At 28.1% G+C, this 16,607-nt stretch overlaps 1 long non-coding RNA gene across 1 annotated transcript; it reads left to right on the top strand.

Annotated features, from left to right (window-relative positions):
- The first annotated feature begins 14,980 nt into the window (after positions 1 to 14,980).
- On the top strand, positions 14,981 to 16,347 carry LOC132941168 (uncharacterized). Its single transcript, XR_009664141.1, has 5 exons — positions 14,981 to 15,146; positions 15,454 to 15,590; positions 15,816 to 15,909; positions 15,976 to 16,112; positions 16,177 to 16,347. It is a non-coding gene; the product is annotated as an uncharacterized LOC132941168 (long non-coding RNA).
- Positions 16,348 to 16,607: the final 260 nt, after the last annotated feature.

The raw sequence follows: 16,607 nt of genomic DNA, 5'->3' as shown, positions 1-16,607 counted from the left end.
TTTATACAGTTTCAAAAATGTTGGTTTAGCTGGATGATCGTTAGCACCACCTGCCTGGCGAACTGTACCAAAGAATCTCTAAAAATATAAATTGTAACAGTTAAATATTTTAGATTCTGAGCGGTATTCTCTGAGCGGGATTCTTACTTCTGCTGAATCTTGGTATATTTTGCCAGTGAGAACATAATTCATATTATACTTCTCCTTTAAATAACAGCAAATTTGAATTGAAGAAGTCAGAGTTATTCTCAATCCTCCAGCTGTGTTGCTTGTTAGAAAGTGTACAGGCTTTATGAGTTTATCAACAACTCGTTGTTCCCAATCATCCAACCATTTCAGAGTAAACTGTAAGACCTGAATGTTAAAAATTTTAAAAACACACATTGTAAATTCAATACTCACAATCCAAAAGTAAATAGTGGTTACAAGCAGTAAGCAAGCTTTAATAGGTTTAAATACAGAAAAAAAATTCAAGATTTTAACTATCAGTTAACTTCCCACTTCTATAAGTACTTGAGTAGAAATTAAAATAAAGTTTGGAAATATAGAAGGTACTGCTCCTTCTTGTAATCTAGGTATTTGATACAAAGCCTACCACAAATTAAAATTGCAATAATAAAATATTTATTTTAAATTAAAATAGGTACCTAGAGGTTAAAATAAAATAAAAATAAATACAACTCTTATAATAGTTAAATTTAAAAATACAATTTATTTCCATAAGCAATAAATAATATGCATTAAAAATCCTAGGTTATTTTTAATACTATATTAAGCAATAGGTAATTGATTGGTTATAAGAATATTTAAAGATCTAAATCAATCACAAAAGTTGAATCCTTTTTTTATACTCATTAGTATTTAGTTATAGAGTTAAATTAATAAATAAGTATAAGATCATTTTTAATTACAAATTTACAAACCTCTGCAAGTACTTTCCCGTTTTTATCCGTCATAATTTTTTTACGTATTATGTCTGATTCTCTGAAGTGTAGTTCACAAACCAATTGTTTCGGTTTGATTACAAATTTCTTCCTGGGTATAGCTTTTGTCCATTGAGCAAGTCTGATTGTATCTTTAGGGACAGTAAAAAAGTGGCGTTTTTGAGTGCAAGAGTCATATCCCGAAGTACACGCCGGAACAATACAACGATGCCCGGGCATGTTGAAAAATTTAATACTATAATGACTAGTCTATAATCTAAATACTATATTACTAAACAATATGTCATCAATATCAATATATTCCAGAAGTCAATACGAAATAATATTCGTCATTGGACAATACACAACATAGCCGTCGACGTAATTTTTATACATACATTTGTTTCATGTTATTCTTATTCTAAATAAATCAATTTTTTATTGGTGTTCTGCAATTATTTCAGTTGTGGCACTTTCATTTTGAATATGCTTATTGCGAAATAGTAATAAAAAAAAATACGTAATTTAATTAATGAAAAATTAAAAACACCATTCCTAGTAATCCATGACAGTAGTTACAGCTCTCAAAAATTTCATTTGGGTTGAGTGTAGAAAAACTGGAAATTAGAATCGTATATATTTTCGAATAAAAAATAACTTAGTTTCCAGCTTTTTTTGGGTTTTTTTTTATGAATGTCGATAAAATTTTATTTGTCGAATAAAAAATTTATTACAAGGATCTTAATGTATTGTTACAATGACATTTGAAAGATATTAAAAATCCAAAGTCACAATTTTTCTTTTATAAGCATTTAAAGTTCAAATTTTGACTAAAAGTGTAAAAATCAAGAAAATGTGCAAATTATTTTGAATATGAAATTTCGAAAAATTTTTATTTTTAAATCTAAGATTTTCAAATGTAATACAAGATTTTTTATAAGGTTATCTAGATTTATTAAAATAAAAATATTTATAAGAATGTCAAATTATTTTTTTATTAGCGTTTGAAATTCAAATTTTTACAACATTGGATATATTCACTCGATTTCTCATGTACCGATTTTCTTATTTTGTTATAATTCAAAAACGAATAACCATAGACACTTGAGATTTATGCCATATGTTTATTTTATCAATTCCTATATTTCAAAATATTTTGAATTGTTTTGGGGTTTTAATGGACAATTTAAAATTTTAATTAATTAGTTTTTTTTTTCTATAAATATATATAAAATTTTATTGGTTGGGTCAAAAAGCGTAAAAATTTAAAATAAGGCTCCTGATATATTGGTTAAATATCAGTTGAAAAATATTAATAATACACATTTACAATTTTTTTTCATAAGCATTAAAATTTCGATTTTGACAACATTTATTATATTTAAAATTAAAATGATGTCAACAAGGTTCCAGGTAAGTAGATTATTCTCTAACCAAAAAATGATATTGAATTCAAATTTTAGACAATCCATTATACAGCTAAAGACCCACTTGAAACCTACGATGCAGCGACACCCCTTACCAACATTTCACTTTCTTGATTTTTAATCAAATGAGTATTGTAATTGAAATGAAAAAAGTCTGAATTTTGAAAACGTCAAGAATCTGTGTTAAACAGGAAAATAATAAATATGTTACTCAGTAATGATAAGTAGGTGGGTAATTTATCTAGCTATAATATAAAATATTAATGAGAGGAGAATAGCTAGAATGTTGGTTGCTAACTCATTAAAAAGGGATTATATAGGTAGAATTCTGAAATTGGAGAACAGATTTCGTTGTTTGGGGTCTTTTTAGATTCTAATTGGATAGGAGAATTGCAGTGAAGATTTTCAGAACTTTATCTCTAATCGATTGTTCATTACAAAGCTGTAAAGCTGAAAAATATCAAAAAATGCCCGATAATATTTGTTTTAATTTTATGTTATGTTCTGTGGTGAATTTACAATTCGGATATACTCAATTTTTTTTAACTTTTTTATGTTTTTTTCTATGAATGTCAATAAAATTTTATTTGTTATTGTGAAAAAAACCTAACCTAACCTAACTTCAGACGCTCATAAAAAACTATTGTGGACTAAGCTCAACTTTTTTTTAATTTCCACTAACAAAAACTAACTAGGAAGGTATTGTAGGTAGGTAAGTATTTACATTTTCAAGTTATTTGACGGATCCAAAAATTATTTATCGACATAAAATAAGAAAAACCTAAACTAAATTGAAGTATAGAAGGTTTCGTCATACGTATATTTCCTGTAAAGCCAACAAAAGGATGCGAGTGGCCCAGCATACCAAATACGAGACCCGAAATATGTCTCATGAGTTCATGACCGAGCTCAGCCCAGGGCCTAAAATTGTGTGCAGTAGCAAATTTAGAAGTGTGCGGTACCTATTTTCGGCTTTTATAAATTTTTATTTTATATGATCCAAGCTATTTCGTTGTTAATTTTAAAATGTTTAGTCATATAGATATATAGACATCAAGGACTTTTATAGAAGATTTAGATTCTGAGAGGAGCGATGAATGTATTGATTTTACAATGATGTTTGTTTTTTTTTTTGTGTCGGTCATTACCTTTTAGGACAGTAAAAATACTTAGATATTCTTCAACAGTGTCTTTTTTGATAGGAAAGTGAATCTAGTTGATACTTTGGGAGGGTCAAAAGTAAAATGTCCTAGTAAGTTGTTTTCAAAAGCGCCATGAAAAATAAAATTACGCAAAGATTTTGGTTTTAGTTGCAACTCTTAAACAAATGACCGTAAGTACATGCAATTTTGACTGAATGTTTATATAAGCATTTTCTATACATCATAACATTCTCCAAATATTTTGACTTATTTTGAGCTGTTAACAGAAATTTTCAGTTTCAATTTTTTTTAGTTTTTTTCCTATAAATATCAATTAAATTGTATTTGTTTGTTAAAAAAGCTTGAATATTTAATAAAATGCACTTTTTATATTGTTTCAAAAACAGATGAAAAAAATTAAAAATCCATTGTCACAATTTTTTTTTATAAGCATTTAAAGTTCAAATGTTGACAACATTTATCAAATTTAATAATTACCTACTTTTATAGCTAAGGATTGAAATTTTAAAACAAGATTCCACGTAAATTGGTCATATATAAATTACTTTGTTCATCTAAATATCATATCAAATATACTTAGTAATATACTAATATTATAGGCTGACTGACCGTTTTCGCTCAGAATCATTTTTCATAAAATTTCGGTTATACAGTATGGGTTGAGCTAACCATTAGACGGTTTAGGGACATTCAGAGTCAGGCCGTAACACCACTCACAGTTTAAATTCTATAATAGAGTCGTAACTCCACTCTTCTACACCATAAATTATAACATTGTAATTTTGTACTTGGTTAATAAACATTCATCAAAACATAGTACATCACGTATTTCATTTCTGCGTTGATGTATATATCGACGTCGGTTGGGACGTAACAACTGTTTCGCTTACATATCGTGTGCACAGACACAAAAAAAAATAGTTTCATAGGTTAGGTAATGATATTTAAGTGTGAGAATATTGTTGATAGGTTTTTATTTTAAAGCTATTTTATTGTGCTTTCAACTCTCGTACTCACCAGTTCATGGGCACATTGTATAATATCTATAATTGTGTGATTGGACATATATTTGAATATAGAAAGGCCTCAGCCTGTTTAGTCAAAATAAATTGATAAATAAATAATTATATGTTAATATCTTAAAATATCCATAACTTGTTTTAAAAATTAAATACAAATAAATGATTACTGCTTCTCTTTAAGGTTCTTTAAAAAATATTTTTCTCTTTAAGTTTGATTATAATATTATATCATATCACTGTAATATTAAAGCTAACAATACAAAATTGGATCAACTGTACTCCTCACATTTGCAAGTTGCTCGTTGAAAGAATATCAAATGTTGTAAAAATATAAATTTCAAAGGCTCATAAAAATTTAATTTGACTTTCTTGTAGACATTTTTTTTTTGAGAAAAGTTGTTTAACTTATGAGGAATCTTAAATTTAAAAAGAAAAAAATTATTGTTCTTTAATGAATTAATTATTAAAGATAAAATTCTGAAAATCCTTACTTCACTTCTCCTATCCAATGTGAATGTAACAAGACCCCAAACAACGAAATCCGCTCTCTGGTTTCGGAGATCTATCTTACTAAATGAAAATGAAAATGGTTTTTTTGGGGCTGTTCAAATCGACATTTTTCTGTATTCAAATTGTTATACCGCTTGTGTGTGATATCTGTTAATAAATTTCTAAAAATTAAAAATCAAGAAAGTTTACATGCCGATCCCTGACTTTGCAAACGTTTTTATTTATATTTTATTACGATTAGAGCGCAAATTTGTATGCGTTTGCATATTTGTTCTGGGTTATAGTTTGATATGCTGAGTGAGCATAGAATTTGTTTGATGACCATAACGATTTGAATTGTGAAACTTTATAAAATATATAAAATATCCACGCTGACAAACCATCACCGCTCCGAATCGTTTTTCGTATACAATGATATATCATAAGTTTAAATTTAATACCACTCCACTATACGGGCGAATGTAAGTTCCTACACGAGATATGGCAGGTAAAAATCATCCCTGGGTGTACATACATAAGTCCCCACACAAAATAAATTACACCCGTACGTAAGTTCCCACACGAAAACATATTATGATAATAAAAATAATGGCACCCTCGGTACAATACCGTTACAACTCGAAATTCCTATTGCTTAACTGCCACAACCTCATTTTACTTTGTCTGATTGAGATTTAAATAATTAGATTAATATAAAAAATAATAAGCTTCAGGTAATATGGACAACTGCAAAGTATTAAAACTAAAGCTTTAAAAGTAACCAATTTAATTTTCTCAGAACTATGTTTTTTGAGTTGTGGCAGTCTTGTACCAAGGGTGCGAATTGTATTTGTTGTCATGGTGTGTTTCTTATAACATTTATAATTATTATGGACTATAAGAATTTTTCCCTTTTCACTTAACATGTAATAAATAATTACGTCCATTTTTATAAATTGTAATGTAAACTGTTTACTCTATGTTAACTCTGTTAGTAATGGACGGGTACTGAAATCAATAAAATGGACTGTCCATACTAATATTATAGCCAATAGGTAATAAAGATAATTCTCGACAGAATGAAATGCAATAAATTTTATCGCCATGTGGGAAAATACATATTGTTATATTTTTGTACGTCTAGCTTCAGAAAAATGATTGATTCACAGATATCGATTTTGTTTCTTAACTAAACATAAAAATAATAACACAGTATGACTATATTGGCTATATTGTTAAGTGTTTGAACAAATAAACCACTTACCCAACACTAACCAAACTTACCCACCTTTTTTCTATATGAGATAAAGAAATCTAATTTCTATGAATACATTTTTTTCATGTCATTCTGATTTTAAATAAATCAATATTTAATTGCTTTCTTCCTTTCTTGCAATAATTTCAGTTGTGGTATTTTAATTTTGAATATGTTTATTGTGAAATAACTATAAAAAAATGTAATATAATTAATAAGAAATTAATTTATTCCTAGTTGATTGGGCCGGGTACGTAGAAAAATAGTCCGTGGTGCCCGGTCACCAGATGCTTCCCACGCACTCTGTACACACCGACCGACCTGTACTATGATGTGTATTTATGTATAGCACTCAACAGAAAGTGGACAGGGTCGCCGAGCAAATCCTGTGAGTGCTAGAGTGTGGTAGGTGTGTAAATCTGTGTATATAGGTGTGTGTATGTGTGTGTGTGTGTGTGTGTGTGCTACAATTAAAATAATAATAAGAAATAACACGGTTTTGAGAAATAAGTCCTGTTGTATTATTGGTAACAAAATTATAATATGGACAGCAACACAATCATAGTATATGTATATAGAATATAAACAACACTGCACTCTTGTACCGACAATATAAAAAAAACAATGAATAATAATAATAATAATAATAATAATATGCAAACGGCCATTAGAGCCGGCGCTAACAATTTAATTTAATATTATCTAAACTAATAATAAAATAACCGGCTGTTCGAGCCAGATCACGATATATGAAACAATATAATTTGATATTTACAACTTACAAGGCGATTCACGCCTGCAACGCATAATATAATAAAAAGAACAATTTGCGCTGCTTTCGCGTTAGTACAGCAGGTAAATATAATAATATAATAATTCAATTAGACAATAAAATTAATATGTCGTGTGTAGCCGGTCTGTGGCGGAGTGGTGGTACGAGGTAATATAATAATTATGAATATTTTATTCGTTGGCTTGGACACTAGTAATATATAACATTTCTGAAATGTTTTAAAAGGGTCAAGGGTAAAGCAACTGGTAATTGGAATCGTATATATTCATTTTTCGAATAAAAATATACATTTTTATGAATTTCTGATTCAAAATAGTTTGCACATTTTCGTGATTTTTACGAATTTTGTCAAAATTCTAACTTTAGACGCTTATAAAAAACTAATGTGGACTAAGCTCGAATTTTTTTTAATTTCCACTAACAAAAACTCACTAGGAAGGTATTGTAGGTAGGTAGGTATTTACATTTTCAAGATATTTGACGGATCGAAAAATTTTTTATCGACATAAATTAAGAAAACTCTAAAATAGTCAACTATTTCATAGGCCAATAAATACCTCAACACGAATCAAAATAGTTTTAAAATTTCATGTATCTAGGTTACGGAAGTAATTTATTTTAGATTTAGAGTTACCTCAAGAACCATAATTGATTTTGTCGAAAATCTAATTTTACGTAAAAATTCCAGTTTTTCCTTAATTTCTTTTTTTTTTTTCCGAGTTCTTTTGGAAACTAGATACTGGGAATTGGGACCTCCCCAATGCACCAACAATGATGGGTCTTTTTTTTTTGTGTTTGCAATTACCTTTTAGGACAGTAAAAATACTTTTGATTTTCTTCAACAGTATCTTTTCTGATAGGAAAGTGAATTAAGTTGGTACTTTGAGGGGTGGGGGTCAAAAGTAAAATTACCCAGGTGTTTTCAAAATCGCCATGGAAAACAAAAGAAAAATTAAGAAAAAACGGGAATTTGGACGCAAAATCTGTTTTCGAGAAAATCGATTTTGGTTTTTGGTGTAACTCTAAAACAAATGACCGTAGGAACATGAAATTTTGACTGAATGTTTATAATTGCATTTCATATACACCATAACATTTTCCAAATATTTTGACTTCTTGAGCTGTTTACGGACATTGTCAGTTTTCAATTTTTTTAGTTTTTTTTTCTATAAATATCATTAAAATTTTATTTGATGGGTGAAAAGCGTGGAATTTTAATATAAGGCTCCTGATATATCGTTCTAATAGCAGTTGAAAAATATTAAAAATACATAGGCACAATTTTTTTTTTATAAGCATTTAAAGTTCAAATTTTGACAACATTTATCAAATTTATAATTTATTAATTATTTTGTAGTTAAAAATGTATAAAATGTTTATCTTTTATGGCTAAGGATTGAAAATTTAAGACAAGGCTCCACGTAAATATGTTATATATAAATTACTTTATTCACAATAATATCATCAAATATACTTGGTAATATCATCTTAGGATGACTGACCGTTTTTGCTCATAATCGTTTTTCTTATACAATGATATTATATCATTGAATTCAAATTCAACACCATCCATTACAGTGACCCACTTGTAACCTACTGTACAGCAGAGCGACATCCACTTATCCACCTTTTTTTTATTTTATAATATTTTAAATATTGTATCTATAAGTAAATTTAAAATTCTTTTCTATCTATATCCCAATGTTACATCAAATATCTTTTCAATTAATGAAGAAAAAACTGTAAAAAAAGTTACTAGTTAATACAGGCCATTAAGTACACACTTTTTAATTTCGTATTCCACGCTTAGCATTAATTCTTACTACACATTGTGTGTTGTATCTACCTATACTATTTACGATAATATAGTTTCTTGAAATCGCGTTATAATTTAAGTATAAATATATTAGGTATACTAGGTACCATCTCTTAAGCTATTATTGACGGTGCGCCGACAAAGAAATATGTCAAAAGTAAAATTACCCAGGTGTTTTCAAAATCGCCATGGAAAACAAAAGAAAAATTAAGAAAAAACGGGAATTTGGACGCAAAATCTGTTTTCGAAAAAATCGATTTTCGTTTTAAGTGCAACTCTTAAACAAATGACTGTAAGTAGGTACATGCAAATATGCAATTTTGACTGAATCTTGATATTAGCATTTTCTATACATCATAACATTTTCCAAATATTTTGACTTATTTTGAGCTGTTAACAGACATTTTCAGTTTCCATTTTTTTTAGTTTTTTTTTTTCTATAAATAACAATAAAATTGTATCTGTTGAGTAAAAAAGCTTGAAAATTTTATAGAAGGCTCCTAGGTTATTGTTTCAAAGGCAGATGAAAAAAATTAAAAAGCCATTGTTACAGTTTTTCGTAAAAAAAACGTATTTTCAGTTATAAATTTATAAAAAATTTCCTTTTTAAATCTAAGATTTGAAAATGTAATACAAGGTTCCTCATAAGTTTTGATATTTATCAAACAAATATGTATACAAGAAAGTCAAATTAAATTTTTATGAACGTTTGAAATTCATATTATTACAACATTTGATTTTCACTAGATTTCATGTAACGATTTTCTTATTTTATTGTAAAAAAAACGAATGACTGTAGATACTTGAAAATTTCACTGAATTTTTATATTTTTATTTTCTATACACCATAAAATGTTGATAATAATTCGACTCTTTTTGAGCTGTTTATGGACATTGTTTGTTTTCAATTTTTTTAGTTTTTTTTCAATAGTTATCAATAAAATTTTATTTGTTGGGTAATAAAGCGTAATCATTTAATGCAATGCTCCTGATATATTGCATATTTGCATAGCGGTTGAACAATATTAAAAATATATAGGCACAATTTTTTTTATAAGCATTTAACGTTCAAATGTTGATAACTTTTATCAAAATTAATAATTACTTTTATAGCTAAGGGTTGAAAATTTAAAACAAGATTCCACGTAAATTGATCATATATAAATTACTTTGTTCATCTTAATATCATATCAAATATACTTAGTAATATCATAGGCTGACTGACCGTTTTCGCTCAGAATAGTTTTTCTTATACAATGATATTATATCATTGAATTCAAATTTAACACCATCCATTACAGTGATCCACTTGTAACCTACTGTACAGCAGAGCCACATCCACTTATCCTTTTCTTAGATTGTATATATTATAACTAATTATTAATAAATAGCAAAAACAATTATGCAATGAAGTAATATGTGGTATGTGAACTAGTAGGTCTATGTTATTTATTTAAAAATATTTTGTTGTGGAATTAGGTGTTCAGTAGCAAAATATACATGCATACATACAAAGTATGTACATTTATTGATCAAAGTAATATTAACTATCAAATTTTATTTAATATGTAAATTATAGGTTTACTGGTTGTCAAACCCGTTCCCACACACTGAACTTACTTCTCAACCAGGAACAACAAACTTCTATGAGAGAAGACTAAGTGAACACTAATTACCTGGAATTGCACTCTGAATCGTATTTGTGAATACAATTTTTTGTCAATGACATAGGTATTTATCATTATAAGAAAACTTTAGTTTTTAATTTTATTATAAAAATGTAATGTATTTATATTCTATCACAGGTTAGGTTATCATACTTTTCATATTCTTCGTATTTATAGTTAAATTGTAAAGTAAAATTTATGAATATATGACTAATGTGTTGTAATTTATTGTTATGTGACAGTTTTTTTTTGTACATACTAAATAAGAAATTCTTAGTGAGTAAGAACAAATAAATTTGAATATAATACAAGATATAACTATAGGCATATAAAACAATGAGCACATTTTGTTTTTATATCTATGGATATAACAGAACTTTAAACGTAATCTTATGATCAATATGTGGCTTTAAACTTTTTAACTTAAGTTTTACCACTTTTATTTGAATTTTATTGTGATTAGAGCGTGGATTTCTATGCGTTCGCATATTCATGGTATGATAATATGCCCCCCAGTGATCACAGAATTTGTTTCATGACCATATGATTTGAACTATGAAACTTTTGGGTTGTATTTGTCGACAATTCACTCATTATTTTTAATTTTCACAACTTTTTTAAGATTTTATTTATTTAAAAATGTAATTTAATTAATAAAAAATTAAAAACACGATTACTAGTAATGCATGACAGTAGTTACAGCTCTTAAATATTTTATTTTGGTCAAGGGTAGTACCTCTGGAGTCGTATTTATATATTCAATTTTCGAATAAAAGTTTCAGTTTCCAGTTTTTTTAGGTTTTTATTTTATAAATGTTGATAAAATTTTATTCGTTGGGTAAAAAATCTCTAAAAAATGTTATACAAGGATCTTAATGTATTGTTACAATAACATTTGAAAGATATTGAAAATCCATAGTCACAGTTTTTCTTACATAAGCATTTAAAGTTCAAATTTTGACATATATCAAATTTAAGATTAAAAATTATTTTGTTGTTAAAAATGCATAAAATTTTCAAATTTATAGCTATGGATTTAAAACTTAAAACAAGGTTATAGGTAAGTAAGTTAGTCTCTAAACAAAAATCAAAAAATATTAATCAGTATTTTTATATATTCTATGTTATTTTATGCCCAAATTTGGAGGAAATTACAGATTAAACAACCAAGATAACAACCTAAATAAATCAATTTTTTATTGGTTTTTTGCATTTACTTGAGTTGTGCATTTAAATTTTGTATATAATATTTATTGTGAAATAGAAATAAAAAAAGGTGGGTAAGTGGATGTCGCTCTGCTGTACAGTAGGTTACAAGTGGGTCACTGTATAATGGGTGTTTAGTAAGTTCATAATATCATTGTGTAAGAAAAACGATTCTGAGCGAAAACGGTCAGACAGCATATTTACTAATTATTATTGATGATATTATTGTGAATAATTTACTTTATATTTAACCTATTTAGCCATAAAAGTTGAACATTTTATAAATTTTTAACAACAAAATAATTCTTAAATTTTAAATTTGATAAAATTTGTCAAAATTTGAACTTTAAAATAATGCTTATAAAAAAAAATTGTGCCGATGTATTTTTAATATTCTTCAACTGCTATTAGAACGATATATCAGGAGCCTTATATTAAAATGTCACGCTTTTTTACCCAACAAATAAAATTTTATTGATATTTATAGAAAAAAAAACTAAAAAAAATGGAAACTGTAAATGTCCGTAAACAGCAGTGGCGCCGAAGTCCATGTTTATGTATGGCAGCTGCCATACATAAAAACATTTAGATAGGGGGGGGGGGGGGTTTATAGGAGGATAAAATTATGAAAATTTATAGGAATAGGATCACAAATTATTAAGTAATATTGCCCATTGAGAGTAATAACAATATTGGTATTGTATACTATTATAATATAATGTAAAAGGTTGCATTTTGTTTATATTTTTGTATTTTGTACTATCGTTGCAGCCGTTGCAGGTAATTAATTATTATTTTAATATTATTACATACGTATTGGTTGAAAAAAAGAAGAGAAATCTGATCAAAAATAAAACAAAAGTGGATGGCAAATTGTTTGTGAGACTGTGAGGGGGTTTCAAATTTTCTTAGTGGGTTATGTGTGGTGGGGTGGGTGGTTGTCGGAGATCCTTGCCATACATTTAATTTTGTACTTCGGCGCCACTGGTAAACAGCTAAAAAAAAATCAAAATATTTGGAAAATGTTATGGTGTATAGAAAATGTTAATATAAACATTCAGTTAAAATGTCATGTATTTGAGTTGCTCCAAAAACCAAAATCAATTTTCTCGAAAACAGATTTTGCGTAAAAATTCCCGTTTTTCCTCAATTTTTCTTCAGAGCAAAAAAAATTTTATCGACAATTCAGAAAAATATGCCTATATAAACAGCTCAACATGAATCAAAATTTCTTGAAAATGTTATGGTTTTAAATTCTTTTATAAACAATCAACGAAAATTGCAAGTATCTAGGTACAGCAATTTATCTAAGAGTACTGTCACCAGAGGCGAACTAGGGTGAGGCGAGCGAGGTACTTGCCTTGGGTGCCTGGTGCTGGGGGGCGCAATAATATTAATTGATTAATTTAAGAAAAATTATTAATTTTTGTATAATACTGATACGTTAACGTTATATTATATTTTCAATATAAAATGTATTTCTTCATTGATTACACATTTCTCCTTTATTACATTACAATTATTGAATTATTATTATTATTATAGTTTTCTAATTTGTGTTGGTAGTATTTATTATGTTATATTTATGAGTTATGACTTTATTTTCCATTTCGCCCGGTCGGTACCCGCTTAATATCTACATCATATCAGGTAATGTACGAACAATACATCATTTATTTATAAATAGTGAACTAATTTTGTGTACTTTCAATTTGCAAAAAGCAGCTGCTGATCGAGGATTAAAATATAATGAAGATATAAATACTACGGGAATAGTTGAAGAAATTAAAGATTTTAAACAAGCAGCTTTATCAATATTTTGCCAAGTATCGAATCAGTAACGTTTTTGGATTTATTACAAATGATTCACGATTATAAACTAAAAGAATCGTATCCAAATATTGAAATAATTGCTATAAGGATTTTTCTCTCAATGCCCGTCACAACAGCTTCATGTGAAAGGAGCTTCAGTAAACTTAAATTGATAAAAACATACTTAAGATCTACAATGGTTCAGGAGAGATTGTCAAGCATGACCATACTTTCTATAGAAACATAAACCGCTAGTAAAGAAGATTATGATGAAGTTATTAACAAATTTGCTGACACAAAAGCAAGGAAAATTAATTTGTAAATAATAATTTATTGTATTTTAATTTAATTATTATTAACTATGATTTTTCCGAATCGTATTAAATATATTAAAAGCTATGAGTGTGTAAATCTCAAAACCCATGGGGCACATTGCTTCAAATCTGCCTCACGATAAAAAAAAATGGCTCAGTACGGCTCTGACTGCCACTTACACGAAAAACCGAAACCGATTTTACGTAATAATTCCGGAAAAGATGAAAAGCGAATAGTTATTTCGACTACTTATCGTGCTCAAAGACACAAAAAATAAAAACCTATTACACAGAGCGTAATTTTGCTATATAAGACTGCGACGATAATACGCCCGTGTTAACTCTTAAATCGTGGGTCGTGGAGCAGGCAGTAACCTTGGTAAAATGTAATGTCCGCCAATGACCGGCGAGAAGTAACCACCAATTGATAATCATTGTGACTTATCACTATGTACCACGAACTATGATAGTAATAATTGTTATCAAATAAAAAAAAAACATAATATTATTATTTTTTCGTTTGTCGACGTTTGAAGAACTCGCGAATCGCAATTATTTGAAATTTGAACAAAAATACAGACCACAGTCGTACAGAATTCTAATAGTTCTATTCATACATATTATTACATAATCGCCATGCCTAAGTGTATTGTTTTTAGTAAAACATCCGAAGTATCGCCTAGCCACATTATGTTAGTTTTAATTTGTAAGTATTATTTTCTAGTTGTCCTGATTATATTTCTTAATAATATGCAGTCAGTCTAATTAGCTAATTTGTTCACACCTATAAATTTCCAAACAATGAAAATAGAAGGAAATAATGGCTAAACATCTTCAAATTAAATGATTATCCCAATTTCTATCTGGCATAGTATCTGCGGATTATTTCACAATTACTGATTGTAAACAATGCTCTCAAAATCCAAACCATTTGTCTGATTAGAGAAGTAAACTAAATTTTAGTAATGTACAGCGACATTGGTACTACTCTGAGCATGACTAATAGCTTCTATGTAAAATCATTTAACATAATTCATGAATTAGGTATTTATATGTTTTTTACAACTTGACATTTTCAGAAAATTGTGTTTCGAATGATGGTGTCGGTCGTGCTGTGCTGTGCCGCTGCGGTGGTAGACGACTGTGTTGTCTCCAGAACCGAACAATGTCTGCGAGGGTGGAGCGTGATGTTGCTACTCGTTACCGGTCGTTAGCAGACAAAAAATTGCACAAATGCTCAAGACATGCATGACGGCCAGGTAAGTGTTTCAGTCAGGAGATTCGTTATGGGAGAGAGTATACAGGGTGATGGGTTATCGTTATCATTTTACAATCAGTGATTATAAGTAGTTATTATGGTTAGAGGCTGTCATGAAACATAATCCAAACCACTTGTCTGGGATATAGAAGTAAAATAAAAATATAAAATAAATTTTAATAATTTACAGCAACACTGCTATTACTCTGAGAACGACTAGTAAATCTTATCTAAGAAGTAAATTTCATATAACATTATTCATGCATTTCTGTTGTGTTTATATATTTTTTATAACTTGACATTTTCAGAATATTGTGTTTTTCCGACGATGAGTGAGAAGAAAATGAACAGACGAATAAAGGATATGGAGACCTTACAGTTGATGATTTTAATTCAACCAGAAAATCCTTAGAAACTTAATAATGTCTAATTTACATACACTTAAGTAAGTATATCACTCAAGTATCCAATTTTAGATGTGATGCTTAAAAAATAATTTTGCTTTTAAGTTTGATTATAATATTATGTCTTATCACTCTAATATTAGAGCTAACATGAAGACAATTTTATCTACTGTACTGTCTGTACTCATATTTGCATGTTGCTCGTTATTCAAAGGGAGAAAACAAATGGTGCACTGACATATTTTTAACAAAGTTTTCATTTTTAGTTCGATACAATTTTGCTAAGCAAGAATCTAATTTCTATAACACAGAGGGCCTCAACATATTTAAATTGCACGACTAGTAAATCGCATCTAAGAGGTAAGGTTTTTTAATATATTTCATGAATTAGGTATTTAGATATTTTATACAACTTGACATTTTCAGAAAATTATATTTCTCCAACGATGAGTTTGAAGAAAATGAACAGACAAATAAAGGATTTGGAGACGTTACAGTTGATTAATTTAATTCACCCAGACAATCCTTAAAAACTTAATAATGCCTAATTCACATACACTTATGTAAGTATATTACATATTACTGTCTGCCAAAACCAAAAGTTACTTAATAGTTTATCGTTTTTAGTTCATTCAGTGGATTATACTTATATTTTCCAAACTGAAATATACGATGTACCACATACAAGCAACTAGGAAGTCGATCAAATATCCTGACAATTTTTCAGACGTTGACTTTCATGAAGATAATTCTACCGACTTCGATGAAGCCATACAATATTGGAGCGAATTATGAAACTTAAGGGTAAGAATATTGTTAATAGGTTTTTATTTTAAAGCTATTTTACTGTGCTTTTAACTCTTATACTCACCAGTTCACGGGACACATTGTATAATATCTATAATTGTGTGATTGAACATATATTTGAATATAGAAATGCCTGTTTTTGTCAAAATAAATTGATAAATAAATAATTATATGTTAATATTTCAAAATATCCATAACTTGTTTTAAAACTAAAATAAAAATAAATGCTTAGTGCTTTTCTTTGGCCTTCA

Source organism: Metopolophium dirhodum, chromosome 1 (genome assembly GCF_019925205.1).
Source record: "Metopolophium dirhodum isolate CAU chromosome 1, ASM1992520v1, whole genome shotgun sequence".
NCBI classification, from domain to species: domain Eukaryota; kingdom Metazoa; phylum Arthropoda; class Insecta; order Hemiptera; family Aphididae; genus Metopolophium; species Metopolophium dirhodum.
The sequence above is the reverse complement of the archived record's forward strand: the minus strand, read 5'-3'. Positions and strand labels throughout refer to the sequence as shown.